This window comes from Pristis pectinata, chromosome 7 (assembly GCF_009764475.1).
Source record: "Pristis pectinata isolate sPriPec2 chromosome 7, sPriPec2.1.pri, whole genome shotgun sequence".
Taxonomy (NCBI): domain Eukaryota; kingdom Metazoa; phylum Chordata; class Chondrichthyes; order Rhinopristiformes; family Pristidae; genus Pristis; species Pristis pectinata.
Window position 1 is genome coordinate 27665520 of NC_067411.1, and position 24918 is coordinate 27690437.

Sequence of the window (24918 nt, forward strand, 5' to 3'; positions counted from 1 at the left end):
CTAATAAAGATATCTTAAACAAGAAACTGAACAGTTCAGTGTGGCAGACTGTGGTTAATACCTATCATCAATGTGGAGAACTGGAGGTCCTAAAAGTATCCAAATGCACGGATCTGCAAATTAACAGAATTTTTGTTTCTCAAAGTATAAATTAACTAGCCATTTAACAAATCAAACTTTCAAGCCAAAGAAATAAGTGCTGATCGTTCAACTACTGTAACATGTTAATGGAGCTGCAGTCAATTTATCATCATGTTGATTAAAAGTTCAACCTCAGTCACTATATATCAGTAACATCTGTGATTTTTTTCATCTTATCAGATCATAATGAATCACTTCTTTATCTGGATCTCCCTTACAAAGAAAAAAACAAAAATTTGAATATGTGAGTCGTTTATGGCTGGTTTACAATGCGTAAATATAGGGATGCTGTTCTAATAACAAATGATTCACTGACCAGAGGCACAGATCGAAAACTTCAGGCAAAAGATACAAGGAAGGGTTTGTATTCTGCAGAGAGTATTCTGCAGTGATCTGGAACACAACCTCTAGGAAAGTTAGAAACAGAGTCAATCAGGCCTTTCAGAAGTGAAATGGATAGGTACGAGAGAGAATAATTTTCAGGGCTAATTGGAAAGAGCAGGGGAATAGGATCATTGGGATTACTCTACTAAGAGCTGGCACAATCTCCATGGGCTAAGTGGCCTCCTTCTATACCCACAATTTTTTGATTATGTGAAAAGCATAGTTTGTTTAAACTCTGGCCTGTTGCCACTACTGCACTCAGCCTTAAAGTTAGTTCCAGTTTCTTCTTATTGGAGCAATGCCTTTTGAAGTGGAATAACTAGACACTATTTGGCAGCATGTAGCTTTAAAATAATGGGTATTTTCTGCAGCAGAGCAGAACCTGTGTATGATTGTCAATGTATTAGCCTGCACATTTTTTTTTCATTTGATAACACTTCATCTCCCTTTCCTGAAGAATCAGTTCGTTAAGAGTTGAAAGTTTTGCTAACATTAACACCCAGAAGTATCAATGGATAGTCCAGCTTGTTCTCCAAGAAGGATACATTTTATCAGTATCTTGACAGTGAAGAAAGTTATCTAAGATTACAATGGGATCTCAATCAACTGGAATGGCAGATGGAGTTTAATTCAAATAAATGCGAGGTGTTGCATTTCAGTAAGACAAACCAAGGCAGGACTTACACAGTAGATGGTAGGCCCTTGGGGAGCATTGTAAAATAGAGAGTCCTATGGGTACAGGTAAATAGTTCCTTGAAAGTGGCGACACAGGTAGACAGGGTGGTAAGGAAGGCATTCGGCACGGTTGCCTTCGTTGGTCAGAATATTGAATACATGAGTTGGTACATCATGCTACAACTGTATCCCTGGAGCACAGGAGGCTGAGGGGTGACTTTATAGAGGCTTATAAAACCATGAGGGCACGGATAAGATAAATAACCAAAGTCTTTCCCCAGGGTATGGGAGTCCAAAGCTAGAGGTTTAAACTGAGAGGAGAGAGATTAAAAAGGAAGTTGAGGGCAACTTTTTCGCACAGAGGGTGGTGGGTATGTGGAATGAGCTGTCAGAGGAAGCTGGAGAGGTGGGTATAATTACAACACTTAAAAGGCATTTGGACAGGTTCATGGATAGGAAAGGTTTAGAGGGATATGGGCCACACACAGGTAAATGAAACTAGCTCAATTAGGCAACTTGGTCAGCATGGACAAGTTGGGCCAAAGGGCCTGTTTCCATGCTGTACAGCTCTATGACTCTATGACCTAATGGATATTTCTATCATTGGAAAATGTAGGCAAAGTTGTCAACAATATCAGAAGTTAATCTCGAAGAGATTGATTTAATTTGATTGAGGAACCTTTCAGATGTTGTCTGTGTTATGTGAGGACCAAAATACCCTTTGCTAATGGGCTGTTCACATTTGGTGCCAACAAGGCAAACACTTTATCACTGTCAGCAAAAGAGCAATATTGCTGCTTGAGCGGATAAATACAGGGAGCACAATGGGACTTATCAGTGCGATGAACATACACTTCTACCCCACCTCTGGCACTTGTGAATTCCATCCATTAATTACTGATAAGTATACCCAGTGACCTTTATCCTGTCATTTGACAAGCTGTGGAGTGGGAACTGGGGAGAGGTGGGGCAGGGGTGAGGTGAGGGGACATTAATCAACACACTGGACTCCCCGGAGATGACCAGAAACTGGACAAAGGGTGTAGAGACAAATGATAGCTTTTCTGGGGCTAGTGGGAGATTAACAAAAGAATATGGTTCTCCAGGAACACAATTCCTGAACTATACCAAATGACTATAAATCCCATCTGGGATCACAACTGCTCGGCAGTGAGTGGGCAGACATGGTAGTGTAGCGGTTAGCGTGACGCTATTACAGCGCCAGCGACCCGGGTTCAGTTCCGGCCACTGTCTGTAAGGATTTTGTACGTTCTCCCCGTGTCTGCGTGGGTTTCCTCCAGGCGCTCTGATTTCCTCCTACATTCCAAAGACGTATGGGTTAGGAAGTTGCGGGCACGCTATGTTGGTGCCGGAAGCGTGGTGACACTTGTGGGCTGCCCCCAAAACACTCTATGCAATAAGATGCATTTCACTGTGTGTTTTGATGTCCATGTGACTAATAAAGATATCTTATGAAAGTGTCAGTCATGCTAAACTTCTGACATTGGAATATTATAATCAATAAAAAAGAGTGCTATAAGCACCAACAAAAAAAGTGATTTGTGTGTATTTTCAAAGGGTAACAAATGGTTGGAGCAGTTGTTGGTTGGACTACAATCTACGTTAATGGTACATTGCTGAATGTACTGAGTGTCACTGAGGAGTGGAAGTGGGAGCCTTCATAATCTGCATCTATCGCCAGATTCTGTAATGCATTTAAACCACCCCCCCCCACCACCCTTTCCCCCCTCCCCCACTGGGGAACTGGGAAAGCCTTGCACCACCTCTCTGCTCAATAAATACTGCAAAGTAAATGATGTCATCCATTAAACAACGATAGGTGACAGCATGTTTTCTCCCATTGCATGCTGCATACATTTCCAGTCAAGTAAATGGGTGGGAAATGCCACAGACAAATACTATTGTCGCTTGCTGAGGGATGAAACAGGCAAGTGATGAAAACACTATAATCTGAACATGTCCATTGAAAATAAGAAGTAAACTACACAGTAATATACTCAATCACCTGTGATGACAAAATACACCAGTTCTGCTTTACTGTAGATATCTCTTGTATTTTTAAAGAACTTGGGCTATGTAATTATTTTGGAGGAATGTTATGAATGTTATTCACTCATGACTCCTACCAAGGTATGTGGCAATCAATGTTATCAGTAACCCTGAACCTCATTCAAATGGCTCTTCCTATATATGCATTCTGATACAGCAGTGAGTCACTGATTTTTGAAAAGCGGAAAGAATTGAAAATAATTCTATATTTAAGTGTTATGTTCACCATGGGTTAAATGTTAGGGTTGCGAAAGGTGAAGAGAGCAAAAGGGAAGGTAAATGATTTCCACTTGGCATTGCTTGGACCAACTCTGCTCCCTACCATTGCCATGGTGATAGAACAGCTGGAAAATAGGAGACTGGTCACTGGGGAGAAGCTGTCAGCGTAAGAATGATGACTAGCTGCATAAAGTAACGTTCTCAGATTTCAGGCAAAGCACTGTGGGAATATCCTAGGAAAATCCAACTCTGTCATTTAAAACAATGGTTTTCTGCTCCTGTTATCTGTGGATCCTGACACCCATGGTGTGCATCTGCGATGGTGGGGGAATGGTCCAGACTTGTTTATCGATTCTGTGTCAAAATGGTTACAATATTTCAACCAATCTGTCGTCCGTAATTGTGTTGGGAAAGCAGCTGCCTAAAAGAGATGATTGATGCTCTTTCGTATCCTCCTCAAGTCAGCCTTCCATGGCTCGTCAGTCAGGTGTGTATCAGCAGATCAAGACATTCATTGAACAAAAGGCATAAATCTGGTTGTGGTCTGCTTTCTATTTTCTCCCTTGCTGCATTTGATGCTGTAACACAAGATTTCTTTTGCCTTAGTTTCAGATTCAAAGATCACAAACTTCAAAAGCTCTTGTCCTTCCAGATCTTTCTCCCCTTTCACTTTCCTCGGACCCACATCCCTCCCCTGTTATGTTTTCACTATCCCTTTCTGATCTTCCTCTCTCTGATGCTGAGCAGAGGTTTCAGCCTTGTTCCCTTAAGTCCCCATCTAAACGCAGCCTGAGTGTTTCCAACATATTCTGTTTTTTATTTTATGTGATATAAATTAGTTCATGTCGCTTTACATATCCATGGTTAGATGACACTGCATTATTGGTTGCAATTTTTTTTGCCTGTTTTCCCCTTGTATTGTTTAAGGTCATGACTGTTTGGTAAGGTATGGAAGACAGCTATTTCAAGCCTACTGTGGGTGGCTATTCTCTGCTGCATTCACCCAGGACTGGGACCTGAGAACAACTCCAAGGAATGAGGAACCTGAAACGTACTGCGTTTTCTGGGCACGTGTCCTTCTCTCCCCCAGAACAACCCACCCCTTTCTCCCCAAAACCTACCCACCCCCACTTTTTCTATGTGTTGTTAATTAAATTAATAAAATGGTTAGTACTGCTCTGCCTTACTTCTTCCTTTCCAATTTTGACTTCTTTGCCTTTCCAGCTTCATTCATTCATATCTCCCCAAAGAAGAGAGCAAGCCTGCACAAATTTCTGTGGCGTTCTTAGATTCTTGCAGCAGTGGAGAATAAACTGATCTACTGAACATGTACTTCCAGTCTCCTTATAGTCGGAGACTATGAACCCAAGCTGAAAATGCAGCTTATGCTCAGGAATTATTACTCCAAAAGCAAGTTGAACAGCTCAGTCTCTGCATGCACAGCAGTACTCAAGCATGTTCACAGCATAGAAAAGCAATTTTGTAAGATAAGCTAGAATAAAAGTTTATTGAGAATTATGTGCTTCTTGAAGTGTCTATCATGTTATAAATTTTGTTTTTTTTATAGGTATATTGTGCATTGCTTGAAAATCAGTAGGAACACAAATGGAATGGGAAAAATAGTTCATAAGAAATTTAATTGTTTGCTTTATGTGTTGATACCTTTTTGTTGATTGGTCATTTTTGGCAATATCGTGATTATTTTCCAATGTCTTTTTTCACACTTGGGCATGGAAATTGTGCCATACTAATTTTTGACATTCACACAATGCATTTGTGTTTGTATAAATTGCATAAAGAATGAGAACTTCAATGGCAAGTTTCACAGTAGAGTGTGGTCAGACTTTCCTGTGTAACAGCACTGCATGCACTATTAATGTTTTGCAATTCCTCACAGTTCTCAACATGTAGCAGAGCCGGTATGATCTAAAGCTACATGTCACAATACATACAAAACTCTTCCAGTTACTGGGGACTGTTGTTACTGAATGAATGGATTCCGCAGTAAGGCGAGTGGGTGAGGGAGTGCGCTATTGCTTGAGGGATGTGAACATTGTTATAACCTTCACATACCAGGAACCATAAGTACAACTTGTGATCCTGTTGTTATCAACACTCCCTAATGGATGAGTGCACTAAAAATAAAAATGGCTTCTTATTCAAAGTTAACTGCTAGATTGTGGATATGATTTTTTTCTCAATGCCTGAACACATAGAAGTTGGATTTCATTCATTTTGGTGGACTATGCATGGGCTGTGTACAGCAGTAATACTCACTTGAATCTCCTGAAAAACTTGTGAAATTAGACAAAAATAAATCAAAGTAGATCTGTGCATTTTGCTCACAAAATCGTGTGCTCGGAGAGGATTTATGCAGTTCCTGTCAAGAGCAGCATGCACGTAGTTGCACATCATTGGCATACTGACTGCTGGAAAGCATGTCATAACTAAAGATCTCTCCACATGGCGACCACAGTACAATGGCAGAAAAGGCTGTTGTGGAGGTGAGGAAAAATGTGGGGGTTGTTTGGAGGTGGAGGAACATGGCACTCTCCTATTTAGGTGTCCACCCCACCCACAACCAGTCATCTGGTCCAACCAACTCTGGTCCTGCAAGTGGCTGCAAACCTTTGCGAGGTGCAAGCCAAGCAAAGGGCTGTATCAGCAGTGTGCAGATCACAATTGACTGGCACAAAGAGGGTGCAGTCAGTAAAAAGATAACGGAGGCCAAGAGACTGAAGATACCAGAACCTGGAGCAACAAACAATCTGCTGGAAGAACTCAGCGGTTCAAGTGGCACCTGTGGGAGGAAAGGAATTGCCAACGTTTTGAGTCAAAACCCTGCATCAGTAGCATGTTTGTTATTTCACTTCTGGAATACATCAACTTCTTCAGGACTCTGGCAGCAGCCCTGAACGAAGAACATCCCTCCCGAGTGACCCTATCGTTATGCCCTTTGCAACATCCGAACACACCCTACAAGTTCCCATTAACTTATCTTGCAGTCCACTAGAAGGGTTGCCTCTGTGTAAACAATGCGGACGGAGCTTGGAGACAGCAATAAAGACTGAAGACACCAACGACTGAGAGAGTATTACAGAGGCATGTAAAATCATGAGGTGCATAGATAAGGTCACAGTCTTTTTCCAAGGGCAGGGGAGTCTAAAACTAGAGGGCACAGGTTTAAAGTGAGAGGGGAAAGATTTAAAGGGGACCTGAGGGACAGGTTTTTCACACAGAGGGTGGTGGGCAAATGGAATGAGGGAATGGTAGAGGTGGATACAATTACAATGTTTAAAAGACATTTGGACAGGTACATGGATAGGAAAGGGTTAGAGGGATATGGACCAAATGCAGGCAAAGGGGACAAGCTCGGATGGACGTCTGAGCCGGCATGGACAAGATGGGCTGAAAGGCCTGTTTCTCTGCTGTATGACTATACAGCTGCAGGATTGACAGCTGTGAAGTTACTGGTAGTACCTGCTCATGAATTTGATGAAATCAGTGCTTATTGCAAAAGTGTATTCCAAACAGGCAAAACAGAAGGAGACTGCGATCACCACTTTGAAGCAGATAAATTGGTATTTGTACAAAATGTCACAACAGGTATCTGGTTATCAGAAAGCATCACTTATTCCACTCGAGCTAATTAATTTGTGGTTCATCTGGATGATAGATGCTTGATGAAGGGTAATTAAAGACTAGTGAAGACATTATAAGTCACAGTTGTTGCTTCAAAAAGAAGCTATGTGCCAGAACCAGAACTTCCCTCAACTTCTACTGAAACCAATGCAGTGAATGAGGCACACCTACTGGTGATGTTCCAGTGCAAACAGAACTACATCATTTGCGATGAGCAAGCAAACCAGTAGTTAAATTGAATATGTAAATATTGATTGGCTAGTTACAGTTTTGATGTAAATTTGAACTTTTTTGACTGTATTTAATTAAGAGGGAAGAAAGCTAATAAATCTTCAGGACACCAGCACCTATGTGTATAAAGTGCTGGGAGCCTATTGTTATCAACACCTCCTGGTGGATGAATGTACAAAAAATAAAAATGGCTTCTTACAAAGTGACACATGTTTTAACAATTGACTTGCATGGTACATTGAACAATATGACCATTATAGCCTGGTGAAGAACAGTATCCACAGGAAGCTGTTCTTTGTGCACAGAACCCCCAGTGCTATAATCAAGCACTCCTGGTAAGAAGTTGCTAGGGTAGTCTCTGTTAGGATATGTGTTCATTTTCTGAACTCCTGCACTTCAGGGAAGCCTGCAATGCTGAGAAAGGTCCTTGGCCACTCTGCCTGTTCCTATGGGCTGAAGGCAAAGTAATGAAGTCATCTTTCCTCAAGATTTTGAATGACGTCCCTTTTTCACTAGTGAGCAAAAGGCATAGCAGAGATCAGATGCAGTAGCTTTGAATGATCCTGAGGCTAGAGAGCTGAGAGTGACATCACCCAGATATTCATGGACTAAACCGTCAAGGTGCATGCGCGAGGTTATATTTAAAATTGTAAAAGGTCAGGGGTCTCATTGAGGACAAAGAAAGCAATTTAAATCTTGTCCTTTATATAGCATGGTTTTAGCTGAAACAATGATAGTAAATAAAAACTGTAATTTTTCAGACCAGTTAGGCAGATAAATTTTGCATGTTGCATTACTGTTGACATCGTTCAAGGGAGTTTTGCATCAGGAAGAAGTGCAAAGTAAATTGAAAATCCTTCCAAAAATGAGATGAACCCAGAAATATGTGTAAAATCGCTGTAGTTTGGGTTGACACACTTGTCAATAACAGCTCATTGATATACTTGGATTTGTGTGAACAAATTTCTGGCCCTTGCTGTTTGTCCTAGGGCTACACTTCTGTTTCTTGTTATTATTCTGTCACAATTTTCCAAACAGTTTAACCATACTTTAAACTGCGACTCTATATTATTCAGTTGTCAGTGACTTTTATACACAAATGTAACGTTTGTTCCAATTTCAATTTTCTGGCAGATGGATATTTTACAAGAGTAACAGGCACTTTGCTTATGGGATTTCTAATGAGCACTTTCCATGTGACATTTACAGAGATTGATTTATTGGAATTTAGAAGCACTTTTAGATCAGTGGTCTGGGTTAGAACTTAGCTTGAATAAAATGATGAAAGTCTCCTTACCATTGAAATAAAGTAGGGTAAACATCAACCAAGGTTCCAGAGAGCAGCCCAAAGCTACCCATAAATTTGGCATTAATGGAATTAAATTGCTCCTCATACAAAAGACTGAAAAATAGCTGGTGCATTAAGGGAAATGCAAGTGTCACACTAACACAGTGAGAGGTGGTTGAGGTTATGGCATACTCCTGGAGAAGTGTAAATAGAAATGTTTGTGAATGTAAATAATAGAAGACTGTTCATGCACAGCTCTTCTTATCAATAAAAATGTAATAGAGAAGTTATTTTTGTCCTCATGAGAAAATAATGCCACCAATATGTTAGAATTGAGTTACTGATCCTTTGCTGTACAAAATTTTTAACACCATCTGATACATATTTTTCTGCCTGTTCAAATAAAACTGGAATTGTCAACAGAGTGATAAACTTTTGAATAACTCTACTACAAACTCACGAAAGGGAAGTGACCCACTTAATTGTCCCATCCTATCATATAATTACATATTTATTCGGATAGATACTTGCATTGCACCTCTAATGACAGTTCCTTCATTAATTCTGAACATGAAGCAAGAGAAACAGACACAGCAGCACAAGATCATCTATATGTGTGGTAGCCTTGGTTCAGCAACAGAAAGGATGCAAAATCAGAAAGCACCAGAAAAAAAGTGGTGCAGTCTATTAATTATGTGCTGTAGTCTCAGTAAGTGGAGTTGATGGGGATGTGAGAGAGAGTGAGAGAGAATGTGAGAGCATGTGAAATAAGGAGGGGGAATGGGATTATTAGGATAACTCTGTGAGCCACCATAGACTCAATGGGTTGCATGGCTTCCTGCTATGTCATAGGGTAATATGAGAACTTAATTCAATCTCTCTCAATTTGCATCTTCTAAACAAGATAAGCATACCTCCATACCTAGAAACTGAATCAAGAAGAAATCTTTTTCAGCACTGTACACTCCAAGATTTGTTTTATTTGGAGTATTCAAGATTGTTTGAAATTGTGGCAGTTGCAAAATTGGACCAGGCACTTCTCGTTGCAATACACATTAGTATGTCTAATGTTTTCCTACCATCAGACATGTACCTAGTGATGTTAGTCATTATGAACCCGGGTTCAATTCTGGCCCCTGTCTGTAAGGAGTTTTTATGTTCTCCCTGTGTCTGTGTGGGTTTCCTCCGGATGTGCTTATTCGATCATGCTATTGCCGAACAGCTGATTCAATGGTTGCCTGATGTTCATACCGTAAGCAGCACTTTATAACTGGAAATTTTAACTGGAACTCAGGAAGAGCAAAAGACCACAGGAATGCCCATGTACACAAGCCCAATTCTACAGAGTCATTAAAGATGCAGAATTGTACCTGGTTACCAAAATATTTACAGTCTTAGGTTTTCAAGGACTGTAATTAATAAAATTTATGACATTCCACAGGATGATCTTCAGGCAGACTTTCATGCCTGGACTTCTCTCTCTGGGGAGATCAAGGTAATGGTAACTTTTAACTTACTGGCCTGCAGATCATTCCAGGTGGCTCCTGCTGACCTCTGCCATGTACAGTATCTCTGTTTGACAGAGGAATGACTTGGTGTACTTTGACTTCAGTGAGGATTAGATGGCATCTCGGGCATTGAGATTTCCCAGCACTGCTTGCTTTTCCAAGATAAAGTCTGCAGTCATATTCTCAAGAAGGCTCCCTTGGAAAAAAAATTGGATCCCTTCATGAATGAGTGGGTTTCCGCTCCCTAACCTCACTCCTGAAAGGGACAATTCAAGTCACCTCCTGCCAAGCTTTGCTGTGAAACCTGAAACACTAACTATGGTTCTGTTTCCACAGCTGCCACCTGATTGACTTGCTGAGTGTTTCCAATATTTTCTGCTTTTCCCTCAAGCTCTGTTTGTGCTTCCCCCACCTCACTCCTCCAATTTCATTTGCTCATTGCCCTGAATAAAAAGAGGCCTCTCCTCATGGCTAGTAAAGACAAAACAGAAGAGAATTACACATCTCAGCTGTGCCCAAAACATATTTATAGAGATACAAGTCAGATGTCATAGACTTCCAGTACACAAGACTTCTCTCACTGCTCCTTTCTGTAAATACAAAAGCCAACAATGCACGAAAGACAATTTCTGTAAATCCAAAAGGCAGTTCCAGACAAATCAGAAATATAAATATAAAAACATGTTAATAATTCAGCCATGATCAAATAAGAACATGAGAAATAGAATTAGGAAGTCAGTCACCCTTCCCCTATGCCTGCTCTATCCTTCAGTAAGATCATGGCTGATCTTTTACCTCATCACCACTTTCCTGCACTAACTCCATATCCCTCAATATTCAAAAGTCTATCAATCTCGGTCTTGAATATACTCAATGACTGAGCCTTCACAGTCTCTAGGGTAGAGATTTGATAGAAACTTTTCAATCCTAAAAGGCCAACTACTTAATTTGAGTCTGTGACCCCCGGTTTTAGCCAGGGGAATCTTCTTCCTGCATCCACCCTGCCAAGCCCTGGAAGAATTTTGTATGTTTCAATGAGATTCACCTCTTATTCTTATAAACATTCTTTTGGGGAGTGTAGGCCCAGTCTGCTTACACAGTAGTGTAGCGGTTAGCGTAAAGCTATTACAGCGCCAGCGACCCGGGTTCAGTTCCGGTTGCTGTCTGAAAGGAGTTTGTACGTTTTCCCCGTGACTGCATAGGTTTCCTCTGGGTGCTCCGGTTTCCTCCCACATTCCAAAGATGTACAGGTTAGGAAGTTGTGGGCACGCTATGTTGGTGCCGGAAGCGTGGTGACTCTTGCGGGCTGCCCCCAGAACATTCTACGCAAAGATGCATTTCACTGTGCGTTTCGATGTACATGTGACTATTAAAGAAATCTATCTATCTATCTATCTATCTATAGACCCCTCCCACTATCTCAGGACATAATCCACTGAAACTTTGTTGCATTCCTTCACTTTCAAGTATTTCCAGGTGTTATAGAATGTCAGGTTTCAGGTGTTGTGTGACCTATTATGTTCCAGTGGTGTATCCCAAGGCTTGAAAAGGGCTGAAAACAAATGACCAAACAATCCTAAGGAAATAAAGAGGATACAGTTTTAAGTCCATAGATCATAATAAAATTGTCCTTCTCTTTGGCTATATAGCACTTATGCTCACTCTCAATTTGTGCTCACTCATTAAGTCCATCAATTTGTGTGCAGCATAGAATTCTCAGGATGGCCCTGGCATTCCCACTGACGTGCTCCCAGAGTCTGTAGTGGGAACTTGTAACAGGTTTGTTTCCAAATTGTTTCTTCATGTTAACATACAGACATGACAAGGCTAACCATAAGTGATTAATTTGTAAGTAGAATTGAAAATTAGTTGAAGAATTAGTAGAATTGAAAATCTAGTTAAGTATAGCCAATGGAGAAAGGATCCCTTTCAATGTAATATACTTTAAATAAGTAATGGCACTGAAGAAGTATTGCTGCATGAAGAACAATAGACATGCTGCAAATAATAAGGCTTCAATTCAATTCAAGGCTTTAGATGATATCACCAGTCTCTGAAGCTTGATAGACAAAATCTTGTTGAATTACTAGTAATTTTCTGTGGTGGATTGAGAATTGACTCTCAACTAGAATATTAGTTCACAGTAATCTGCTGTAGACAGCCCTCTCCACCATTGCAGACATCTCCAAGAGGTGGTGCCTCAAGAAGGTGGCATCCATCATTAAGGACCCTCACTATCCGGGACATGCCCTCTTCTCATTACTACCATCAGGGAGGAGGTACAGGAGCCTGAAGACCCAAACTCAACATTTCAGGAACAGCTTCTTCCCCTCCGCCATCAGATTTCTGAACGATCTGTGAGTCCATGAACACTACCTCATTATTCCTTTTTTTTGCACTATTTATTTATTTTTGTAATTTATAGCTTTTTTATGTCTTGCACTGTACTGCTGCTGCAAAACAATAAATTTCACATTTATGTCAGTGATAATAAATCTGATTCTGATTAAGTCCATGGATTTGAATCTGCGTGGAAACTAGGTAACTGTAGTGTCTGGTAGGAATAAGGGATCTCTACTCTTTACCATTATCATTAATAACCCTAAGTGTAGGTACTGAGGGAATTCCCAACAAGTTTGCAGACAATACAAAGACACAATCTGATGTAGATTCATTAATCTGAAGCATTAACTCCCTTCATGAAAAATATTTGATCTTCTCAGTATTAGAACAGTTTTCCAACATCCAGAGTGTTTTGTTTTTGTGCTATGTCCAAGTGTTAGGACTGTGGAGGTTGTTCAAACACAGTAAGCCTATTGACACGCTGGGGGAGTGGGCCCATGTTTGGTAACCAGGCCTTGAAATTAAATTGTTCTTTTGTTGCAGTGTTGCACTCATCTAAAGAGGTCAATGGCAAGGTGATGGCATGTTATTCTGTCAACCTCATTAGAATGGTGCAGCTGAACCACAAGTAGCATTCATATTCCCAGACACAGCTTGCTGCTTCCAGTACTGGCTGCAGGACTTGTAAGAAACCGACCTCAGCATGCATGGATTTGTTTTCATCCTGATACACAAGCTTCCACTTGCTTATCAGTACATATAACATCCAGCTTGAAACAACACAATCAGTTATTATTTAGAAGGAAATGTTGCACTAGAAACAATCTGCAATATATTTCAGAATCATAACCTCATGCAATCTTATCAACACATTTGAAAATCATGAAAAAAATAGTAATCACTGTGTCCGGTCCAATGCAAGAGAATAATCTGATTTTACATAACTGAAAATGCTCTTAAAAGGCTATTTGGAACACATTAGCTTAATTAGTTCAGCACATCATGGGCTGAAGGGCCTGTTCCTCTGCTGTACTGATCTATGTTCCATTATTAATTATATTGCTTTACAGTAGTTTTTTTTAAATTTAATTTTTCTTTCAAAGCATTTTAAATGTGACAATTATCATCCTCTAAAATAAAAGCATAGTTATAAAGAGTCTCCTGTAAGACGCAGTATAAAGAGTGCTCTTAATAAACTTGCTAGGATGATGAATTTGATGCAGGGCGTGCCCAGCTTTGTGGGCTGTCTTACAGTGCAGTGGAAACTGACAAATGAAACCGAGATTTGGAGCTACAGTACAGATGGATATTCAAACTTGTCAAAGGTCATTCTGAATAAAAACTCTTATTTCAGCTGCTGCCCCAGTTCCCTCTGACGAAGAGCTCTTGTGTGCAGACAACCTTGGAGACTTTCATTATTCCCAAATCAGGATGGGAAGCACCGTGGAGATATTTGACAATACACCAGAAGTGAAAGACTGCCACCAATGGATGGGATCAATATATGCAGAGGTGGGAGATGGACAGAAGGTTGGTGCAAACAGAGATCTGCAGTCTCAGGAGGGACTTGCCATACAAGATCACAAGATCACAAGATAAGGGAGCAGAAGCAGGCCATTCGGCCCATCGAGTCTGCTCCAAGGAAAAGGGAAAAAGAAATGGGGTGGGAAAAAAAGAGAGAGAAAAAAAAAAAAAAAAAACTATTCTAATCCCATTTGCCAGCCTTATCCCCATATCCCTTGATACCCTGACTATTTAGATATCTGTCTATCTCCTCCTTGAACACCCCCACTGATCTGGCCTCCACTGCTGTGCGTGGCAAGGAGTTCCACAATTTCACCACCCTCTGGGTAAAGAAACTTCTCCTCATCTCTGTCTTGAAACTGTACCCTCTAATTCTAAGATTGTGCCCTCTGGTCCTGGACACGCCCACCAAGGGAAACAGCCTAGCCACATCTACTCTATCCTTACCTGTCAACATTTTAAATGTCGCTACGAGGTCCCCTCTCATCCTTCTGTACTCCAGCGAGTACAGTCCAAGAGCCGACAAACGCTCATCGTACTTAAGCCCTTTCATTCCTGGAATCATTCTCGTAAATCTCCTCTGAACCCTCTCCAACGTCAGCACATCCTTCCTAAGATGCGGGGCCCAAAACTGCGCACAGTATTCCAATGAGGCCTCACTAGCGCCCCGTAGAGCCTCATCAACACTTCCTTACTTTTATACACTATACCTCTCGAGATGAATGCCAACATAGCATTCGCTTTCTTAACCACCGATCCAACCTGGTGGTTAACTTTTAAGGTATCTTGTATAAGTACCCCCAAGTCCCTTTGTACTACCGCACTATCAATCTTCTCTCCTTCTAGATAATAATCTACCCGCTTATTTCTACTTCCAAAGTGTACAACTGCACATTTCTCAACATTGAATCTCATCTGCCATTTTCTTGCCCATTCTCCTAAACTGTCTAGGTCCCTCTGCATTCTTTCTATTTCCTCTATGCTCCCTACTCCTCCACTTATCTTGGTGTCATCCGCAAACTTAGCCACACAACCATTTATTCCATCATCCAAATCATTGATGTACAAGGTAAAAAGGAGAGGCCCCAACACCGACCCTTGCGGCACACCACTAGTAACCGGTAACCAACCAGAACGAGATCCTTTTATTTCCACCCTTTGCTTCCTGCCAACCAGCCAATTCTCCACCCATTTTGCTACCCTGCCCATAATTCCATGACCTCTCATCTTATTAATCAGTCTCTTGTGAGGCACCTTATCAAAGGCCTTTTGAAAGTCTAAATACACAACATCTACCGCCTCTCCCTTATCCACCCTACCTGTGATTTCTTCAAAAAACTCCAATAGGTTGGTCAGACAGGACCTCCCCTTCACAAAACCATGTTGACTAGGTCCTATCTTGCCTTGCGCCTCTAGGTATTCGGTAACCTCCTCCTTGAGGATAGACTCCAATAATTTTCCCACCACTGACGTCAGACTAATAGGTCTGTAATTGCCTTTGTGCTGCCTCCCACCTTTCTTATATAACGGAACTACATTCGCTACCCTCCAGTCCTCCGGAACCATGCCAGAATCTATCGATTCCTGAAAAATAATCGCCAACGCCTCCGCTATCTCCACAGCCACCTCCTTCAGAACCCGGGGATGCACCTCATCCGGTCCGGGAGACTTATCAGCCTTAAGCCCCTTTAGTTTTCCAAGCACCTTCTCCCTATTAATCTCAATTGAACTCAGCTCCAATTCGTGAGACTCCTGACTAATGGGCACATTGCTTATGTCCTCCACGGTGAAGACCGATGCAAAATATTCATTCAATTCCCTTGCCATCTCACTATCATCCATTATAATACCTCCTGCACCGTTATCAATTGGTCCTATGTCAACCCGTGTCTCTCTTTTATTCCTTATGTATTTAAAAAAACTCTTAGAATCCTTGCGAATGTTGTCCGCCAGCTTCCTTTCGTAACTCATCTTTGCTTTCCTAATGACCTTCTTAGTTTCTCTCTGCAGATTTTTAAAATCGTTCCAATCTTCTGTTTTCCCACTAATTTTTGCTACTTTGTACGCCGCCCCTTTTGCTTTTATTTTATCCTTCACCTCCCTCGTTATCCACATCTGTGCCTTTTTTCCATTCAAAACCTTTTTTCTTGGAATACCAGGGTTTGCAAGCTGTAATTCCTGGATTCTCTTGGATAATCATGCAGAGGTAAGAACCTTACTCAATAGCAATCTTATCATTATTTGCAAAATAGTGAAAGGTTTACATTACGCTTACATGGGCATATTGTTCAATAGGGTGGGCTGGAAACATTAGTGGATCAGGCCTACAAATTACATGAGAACTAAATTAGATTGGGCATTTGGCAGCGTCTCCTACATTAAAAAATGAGTGGAACTGTTGTACTGAACAGCTCTTATGGTAAGTACTTATTCACGGTATATCAAAAGGTGAAAACTGTATGTTTCTGGCTGGTGTTAGACCACCTCCTACAAGAGAAAAATGCCTGTAATGTGTCAGGATCAATTCATTCTCTTGGACTAGATTTGGTTGCCGAACTGACTTGAAGGGGAATTTTCCAGTTGTTTTCCCTATGTTGGTCTGAGTTCTTGTATCCATGCCTCTCCCAGGAAATTGGTCTGTATCCCAATGCATGAGGCATTAATACTGTATTGAAATGGCTATATGGAACAGCCAGCCCTACCCTGTACAGACCTTTCCATATGTTTGTTTGTGGAGACTGCAGCTTCAGAGTGTATCACTGCCTTGTTTCCTTCTTGTTACTTGGAATGCAGAAGTTCCACTTTTTTGTTTTATTTATAGCATAACTAAGCTCAACCATCAGCATTCATTAGTTGTTGTTGTTGGTTTTAATCATGGTATAAATTTCATACACCTCCAGAAGAGTCAGGCATGTTATTTCATTCTATTCTTCATGAAATTGTTGGCAAGGTCATTTCTGTAGAACAAGTAAGAGTGAATTTCAGCAGGGAAATTGTTGAATTTGCTCACTTCAACAGAAGGTCTGTGAAACCCTGGTGAAATGGTGTAAAGAACTGTGAGAACCCCATGGAAATTCACTTGTGACCTTCCTTGTTTGAATGCTATGTGGTTCCTACATTTCCTTGGCATTAATTAGTTGCCATATTTTTCCACAACACAATCCGTGAAATTCATGGTACTTAAAAGGGACAATATTTCACTGAATGCTCTGGCTTTTAAAATTTGGTGACTGGATCATGGATGAATCATTTTGTTTTGAGTATGTACTCAAATTTATTTTTGATTCAATACTACTTTCTGAGTATGTTAGAAAGCCGAAACTAGGCTGATGCATGAGGGCAAGCAAAAAAACACTTTCATTTTAAACCTCAATATGTGAAGGTTGACAAAAGAGAGATGCAATATATAATGATCCTTAATAATCCTTGTTACTGTTTGTCCTTTCTTATAGAAAAAATTGGATTTGTTCCTTCTTTTACAACTCCTGAGGAAAAATTCAGCACGCAGCCAGCCTACTGTTTTCTGTTGATGCCACTTGCTAATCTCAAACCAGTAGGCAGTGTTCCTCCAGCTCAATGAATACACGCTAACTTTCCCAACCACATTTGACATCTCAGATTTAGCTTGAATACAGGCAGGGCACCATTGATTTTCTAGAAGCACAACAAAATCACTATTTGGTATGCAGATACTACTTAATGGGCTGGTTGTGCATGGAGTAACCCACCACCCACTCCCACTGCCCAGGCAATTCCACTTTTTATGACCCACTATCCAAAATGCTCTCCAGACCTCGATGCAGCAACCAACTAGAGAAATGGATCAGCCTGCAAGTAGCAACTAGAACTCGGGAAGCAGATCCTCAGGCCCTACTCCTGGCCCACTCTGCTGACCTTTTGACAGTTCAAGTAGATTTAAATTACGTTAAATAATACAAAGATTAATAAAGAACAATAAGAATAAGGGTAACATATTTACTTAAAATATAAGTGATAGGAATTAATCAAACCTTAAGATTATGTAAAAGAAATAGAAACTTATCTTCACCTACTAGTTGGGAACCTCATTCAATTGAATGGAGTTGTGTTACAGACACCAGTCATCCTTGACGTAAACATGAGAGGCCAGATGTGTAATGCAATGGGTGAGGTGGGGAGGGAAGCGGGGCAAATCACTAGATGCGGACTTCCAGGAAACCTCCAATAAGGTGCCACACAAGAGGTTATTAAACACAACTAGAACACAGGGGATTGGAGTGGGGTGGGGTGGGGTAACATACTGGCATAAACTGAGGAATGGTTATTGGACAGAAAATAGAGGAGGAGCAAATGGGTTATTTTTGGGTGTTGCAGAGATCGGTGCTGGGGCCCCAGCTGTTCGCAATCTGTATCAATGGTTTGGATGACAGGAACAAATATAATATCTAGGTTTGTTGGGTGGCAGTGTCAGTTAAGAGGAGAATGCAAAGAGGGTTTGGGGCATTAGGCAGCCTAACTGGATGGTGGAGGACATTGCTGATGGAACATAATATAGAAAAGTGTGTGATCATCCTATTTGCAACAAGAACTAGAAAAACCAAAGTATTTTTTTAAATGGTGAAGAGATCGAAAGGTGTTGGTGTCCAAAGGGACCTGGTGTCTTTGTACTCAAATCACTTAAAGTTAATTTACAAGTACAGCAAACAATAGGAAATGAAATAGTGTGTTGGTCTTTATTGCAAGAGGACTTGACTACAAGAGTAAAGAGTAAACATGTTTCACTGGAATGCTAGATATTTTAGATATTAAGGGAATCAAGTGAAATGGGATTAACACATATACCCTGTCAAGCCCTGTAAGAATTTGGTTTCATTGGTGGGGTATACAAAACCAGGGCTCACATTCTCAAAATAAGGGGTTGATCATTCATGGCTGAGGTGAGACGAAATTTCTCCACCGAGAGGTAGAGAGAGAGAGGTAGAGAGAGATAGAGAGAGAGAGAGAACCAGCCTTCAACCTGTTGTATCCACACTGATATTACATGCATGATCAGCAAATGAAATCACAGAACATACTTGTGTCAACAAGTATTGCTATTGATCGGAATAGCAGCTGCACACTGTTTACTCAGGCCAATGTCACTTGACATAATTGGTTCTTGAAATTAACCGCGATATGTTTACACAGACAACAGCCACTTGACAAAATGTGTTCTGGAAACTAACTGCAGCATTCATACAAACTCCATTTGGTTCTATTGAAGAATATCTATATGCATATAGACATATATTTGTTCAGTATTGGGACAGAACTGAAGTCAATGGGCATCAAAGAGAAAACCTTGCCCAAAGGAAGCTGGTTATGGTTGTTACAGGTCAATCATCCCACTTCCAGAACATCACTGCAGGAGTCCCTCAGGGCAGAGCCTTAGCCCAAACATTTTCAGCTGCTTCATTAATAACCCTTCTTCCATCAAACATTCAGAAGTAGGGATGTTCACGAATGATTACACATTGTTCAATTCCATTTGCAAATCTTTAACAAATAAAGCAGTCCACGCCTGAATGCAGCAAGGCCTAAACAAGGTTCAGGTATGGAACGATTATGGTGGCAAGTATGGTGGCAACTACAAAAGTTCTGGACAAAAGTAATCTCCAATGGAAGAGTCTAACCACCTACCTTTGACATACAATTATATTATCTTCACCGAGTCCCCACCATCAAATTCCTGAGGGTCACCATTGACCTGAAACTCAGCTGGACAAGCTACATATAAATATTGTGGCAGGTTAGAGGCTGGGTATCCTCAGGAAGTGTCTCACCATCTGACACTCCAAAGCCTTTCCACCATCTACATGGCACAAGTCAGGAGCATGATGGAATACTCTCTACTTGTCTGAATGTGTGCAAATCTCATGAAGCTTGACACCATTCATAACAAAACAGCCCAACTGATTGGCTCCCCATAACAAAACAGCCCAACTGATTGGCACCCCATAAACCACAGGCATTCATTCCTTCCACCTTGGGTACACAGTGGCTGCAGTGTGGCTGCATCAACAAAATGCACTATAATTACTCCATCAACACCTTCCAAGCCTGTAACTTCTATCATAAAGAAAGACAAGGGAGTATGGAATGGGAACATGACCATCTGCACATCCCCCCACCAAGTCACATACCATCTTGACTTCTACATGTATAGCTGAGTCTAAATCCTGGAGCTCCCTACCTAACATCACAGTGGGAGTATCTTCACCAGAACAACAGCAGCTGTTCAAGATGGCAACTCAACACCACACTCTCAAGGACTTTGTGCCATTGACCAGAAATACTGGCCTTTCCAGTGACACCCAGATCCCAAAAGTGAATTATTAAGAAAGTGATAGCAAATGTAATATGACCATGAGACCTTCTGAGACATTTGGCGAAAGGATCCCAGAACATAGTACACAACAATGAAACAGATGAGACAAAGGGCTTTCTTCTTAGGGAGCCCCTTGGGATTAGGGATTACATATTTACACCTTGAGAGACACATTGAAACTCTGATCAAGGACATACTAATGAAATAAAGATAAGGGGATGAATTTACTGTAACCAGATGTGAAGTCTCCTCTTCTTAGGTAGTGCCACTCTGGTTTCATGGGTTCTGAGGTGAATTCTGAGGCCAATGTGGGAACATTAATCCTTGTAAGGCCTGTCTAAGCTCCTTTGTTACTCTAAACATCTACCCTTTATCCATACTCTTATATTTTCCACCTTGGGACCAACTAGCTGTACAGTCTAATATTTGTCCCTGACTACACATGTTCTGACCTTCATTAATTTATTATGTGCCATTCCATCAAAGGCCTTTTAAAAACCTAAATAAATTACCACCTATTGCATTAGCCTAGTTTATTCTCTCTGTTACTTCCTCAAAAAGTGCAGGTTCATTCCCCATGATAGGAACCAGTCGTGAATCCTATCCTGTTGAGTTCATATTTACTGGAAAAGAATGAGCCATGAATACTCATTGTTACTAAATTTCAGAGTATTGAAATTTCCACTGTTATTGTTCTACAGCCTAGAAATTCTTCAGTGCCTGGCAGGTGGATTAACCATGTAGTGCACGTCAGGCCAACAAATACCTTCTGCAAGGCCTACCCCTTCAACATTCAGTTTGCATGCAAGAGCTGAGGTATTAAGTGGTTTTTATTGACTTTTCTGAATGCCTCTGAAGGACCTGCCGAAGAGTGCTTTTTTATTTTATTGCTTCACTGCTTTTTTGTTCAAATTTTAATGGCCTTATTTAATGAATCTTTTAGCAAAACATCCCACCTTGCAATTATAAATGTTCTTTAACAAATATTGTGACTCTTTCCCACCAATCCCCTTCTTTTCATCACCCCACCTCTCTAACACAGCTGAGAATTTTATAACCTGGAATGTTAACTACTTTTATTGCCCTCTTTAAGCCATATTTCATTTATAGTTCTGATGTAAGTTCACATACATTTTGTCTCCTAACCAATATTGAATCCATAGATCATAATTTTCCCTTTTATGGGAATGCACAGTACTTTAAATTTATTAGCTTCTGAAGGGCATGCACAATCATCTTCAATGTCATTGGGTAAACATCTGCACATGCCTGCATTGCCTCCACCCACCCAAACTTGCAAATGCCCTTTTTCTCGATTTTTTTGTGAAACTTCTATGTTCAGTGTGATAGTAGCAGGAATATCCCTAAATTTCAGTTAACCTAATCAAGACATCCTTATTAACATCATTTTAGCACCAAAATTAACCAACAATGTACCGAGTTAATGGGTTAAAATAACATTGAATTGAAAACCTTGGCTCCTACATCAACACCGTACACTTTCAGTTCAGACAAAGGATGCAGAATGAAGTTCTCTCTGATTTGTTCTAACAACATCCTTGTTCCAATCACCAGGTAATGCCCCACTCCTCCTTTGTTAGATATTTTCCAGTCTCTGAGTGTTTTCCCAATTTAATCAAAAACAGTAAAACCCTGAGTAGTTATGGCATATGGCTTCATGCCAGAAAAAAAATGGTTTGAGACTGACCAAATATTTCCCAGAAAGCCTTTCAGTCTGGGGATAATTTGCATTTTCTGGCTTTTGTTTGTATTTTTTGTGCTGATGAAGCTGACAGATGTCATTGTTGGAGAATGTAAACTCTTCTGGGGTTTTAAAGCCAGTGCCAGACACTCCCAGATTAGGAATAATACCAGATGGTTGAGGTCCCTAAAGCTCATTTTATTCTCTCAACATTCGCTCGATCACAATATTTCCATTCCCTGTGTCAGCTATCCTTGTAGCCTCCCTGTGAGATTTGCATGCCAATTTGATTCTAGTTTACTCAGTGGAAGCAAATTCATAAGTAAATGTCTCAATTTTTTAAAATGATGTTGTGGTGCCTGATATCAATAATTTAAATAAAATGTTCCTGAACCATCTTCAGGCCAGTTCCCCAGCCCAATCAACATTCTGCTCTTTAGAGGCCAGTATGTTTCATTGGTGTAGAGCTCTTTAAAACTTAAACTCAGGAAGATTTAGTTGCTGTCAATGTATGGAATGTTTGCTTCGTGCCTGCTTACTCTGCATCAGCAGTCTTATAGGCCAATGTATAGTAGGCTCCAGACCAAGTGCTGGTAAATGGGCTTAGTATAGATAGGTACTTAGTGGTTGACATCGTGGGCCGAAGGTCCTGTTTCTGTGTTGTGTGACATTCTGACTCAATGTTCCAAGCTCCGAAAGGATGAATAGAAACACTGATTACACGTCAGTTTTCCAGTAGTTCAGGACCCTGACAAAGCAAAGGTAAGAATCCATCAGGATGGCCAAGCAATTTCAGGGCCTGTGTATGTTAGATGTGACAAATGAGTTTTCGCACTCCTCTATGGAGCTACAATAGACAGACTGCACTGTGATTTAGGCAGAAAAATAATTATAAGATACATTACATAATATAAAATGTAGATACTGTATAATGTGTCTTATGATTATATAATTATAAGATATATCATAATGTATGTGTGATATATTGTTTGTAATTATATATTAATTAATATATATTTTTATTTTTCATAGAAACTGGATTGCATAGTGCATTAGAGCATGTGCACCATGCCTATCTCCTAGTGAAATATATTCTAAGCATACATTGATTGATAAAAAGGCTCTTGTACCTCAGCTCCCCATCATTTCTAGCATTAATCCCACTCATGTCACTTTTATTATGGATTCACTGACCAATGGACAGAATTTTCATATTATTTTCCACATTAAAATAGCTGTAAACTTTGAATATTTCCATTAAATCCCATCCTGAATTGCACATTAATAAACTCATATGTCATATGTTAATCCTTCAGGTCTGTAATCTGCTCAAAGAACCAACCTGACCCTTTTGAACCCCTGCTAGTTTTCTCCAATAAAACATACCCCCTCAGTTTTCCTCATCATCACCATCAGTAAACTTTGAGAGTTAAAGGATCCAGGCCTTGATTGCCATTTCATTAGAAGAAAAAGATGTGCTGGTTCACCAGAATTTTCACTAATCATTAATTGGTGATTTAACAAGATGGCAAGATGTTCCTTGTGTAAATCATTTGGTTATGCAGAGTCGATGTGAAGAAGTTCAAAATTATGAAAGGTTTCAATGGATCAAATAGGGAAAACTGTTTTGGCTGCAAAGTGAATCATTAACCAAAGATTACAGACTGAACCTTTTATGTGGCACATTATCAAATATCTTCTGGAAATCCAAATACAATGCATCTATGGGTTCCCTTTTATTCAGCCTGTTCATTATATCCTCAAAGAACTCCAGCAAATATTCTGCTATTACTTCCTTAATAATGGACTGATGTTTTCCCAATGACCAATATAAGCCAGAAAGTATGGCCCGATAGCTTTCTGCTTTCTGTAATAATTGGCAAAAAGGAAATGAGGAGAAATTTCTTCACATGGACATTTATGAAGATTAAGAACACACTCTATGAAAGACTGATGCATATTGTTTTTAAAAGGCAATTGGAAGTATACTTGAAGAGAATTCCTTTAATAGGTTATGGGGAAATAGCTGGCTTATGTGAATAGATTGGACAGCTCTTTCAAAGTCCTAGAAAAGACTTGAGGAGCCAAGTGGCCTTCTTCTGTGCTGTATGATTTTCTACAGTAGAGTTATGTTTCTTAATTATTGTTGAATTCACTGCCATTTCTCTTCCAGGAATGCCCACCTTGAAGAAACTCTGCTTCTCTCTCCAACAATTCTGAAGAAGTTTTATTACCCTGAAGCACTCCACGGACACTGTCTGATCTGCTGAATGTTTCCAGTATTTTATATTTTTATTTCTATATGATTCCATATTCAAAATACCCAAATATAAACTTGAATTAGAGATATCTCTGGTGCGACATAGGAACTGTCAGAAACTTCAGAACTGGGCTTGAAGGCGTGGCGGAAAGAAAGCAAGAAAACTTGAATGCTCTTTCTTCAGTCTGCAAATGGCAGTAATGACAAATAAGATCTTGTGGTGATGTTCAAGGGCAAGAGAAGGCAGCAAATCATGCGTTTTACATTATGTGTAAAATTGACAGATATAAACAATCTGAGCTCACCTACTGCCAATTGCAATTCCTGGCTCGAACCCATACACTGAACCAGTGAGTAGCTGACACTTGCATTCTGCATAAGAAAGAGAAGAATAGTTTTTTTTTCTGTAATGAATGGTGCTCAGATCTACCTGGCTCATTATAGTGAGGATTCAGACAAGAATCACTGAACCAGTTCTAAGGCCTCCTGTATCTTTCTACCTTTCAGACATCCTCAGAACAAAGATAAAGCACCATGTCACAACACATATGTCTGCACATTTGAAGACACATCGCTGCTGGAAAT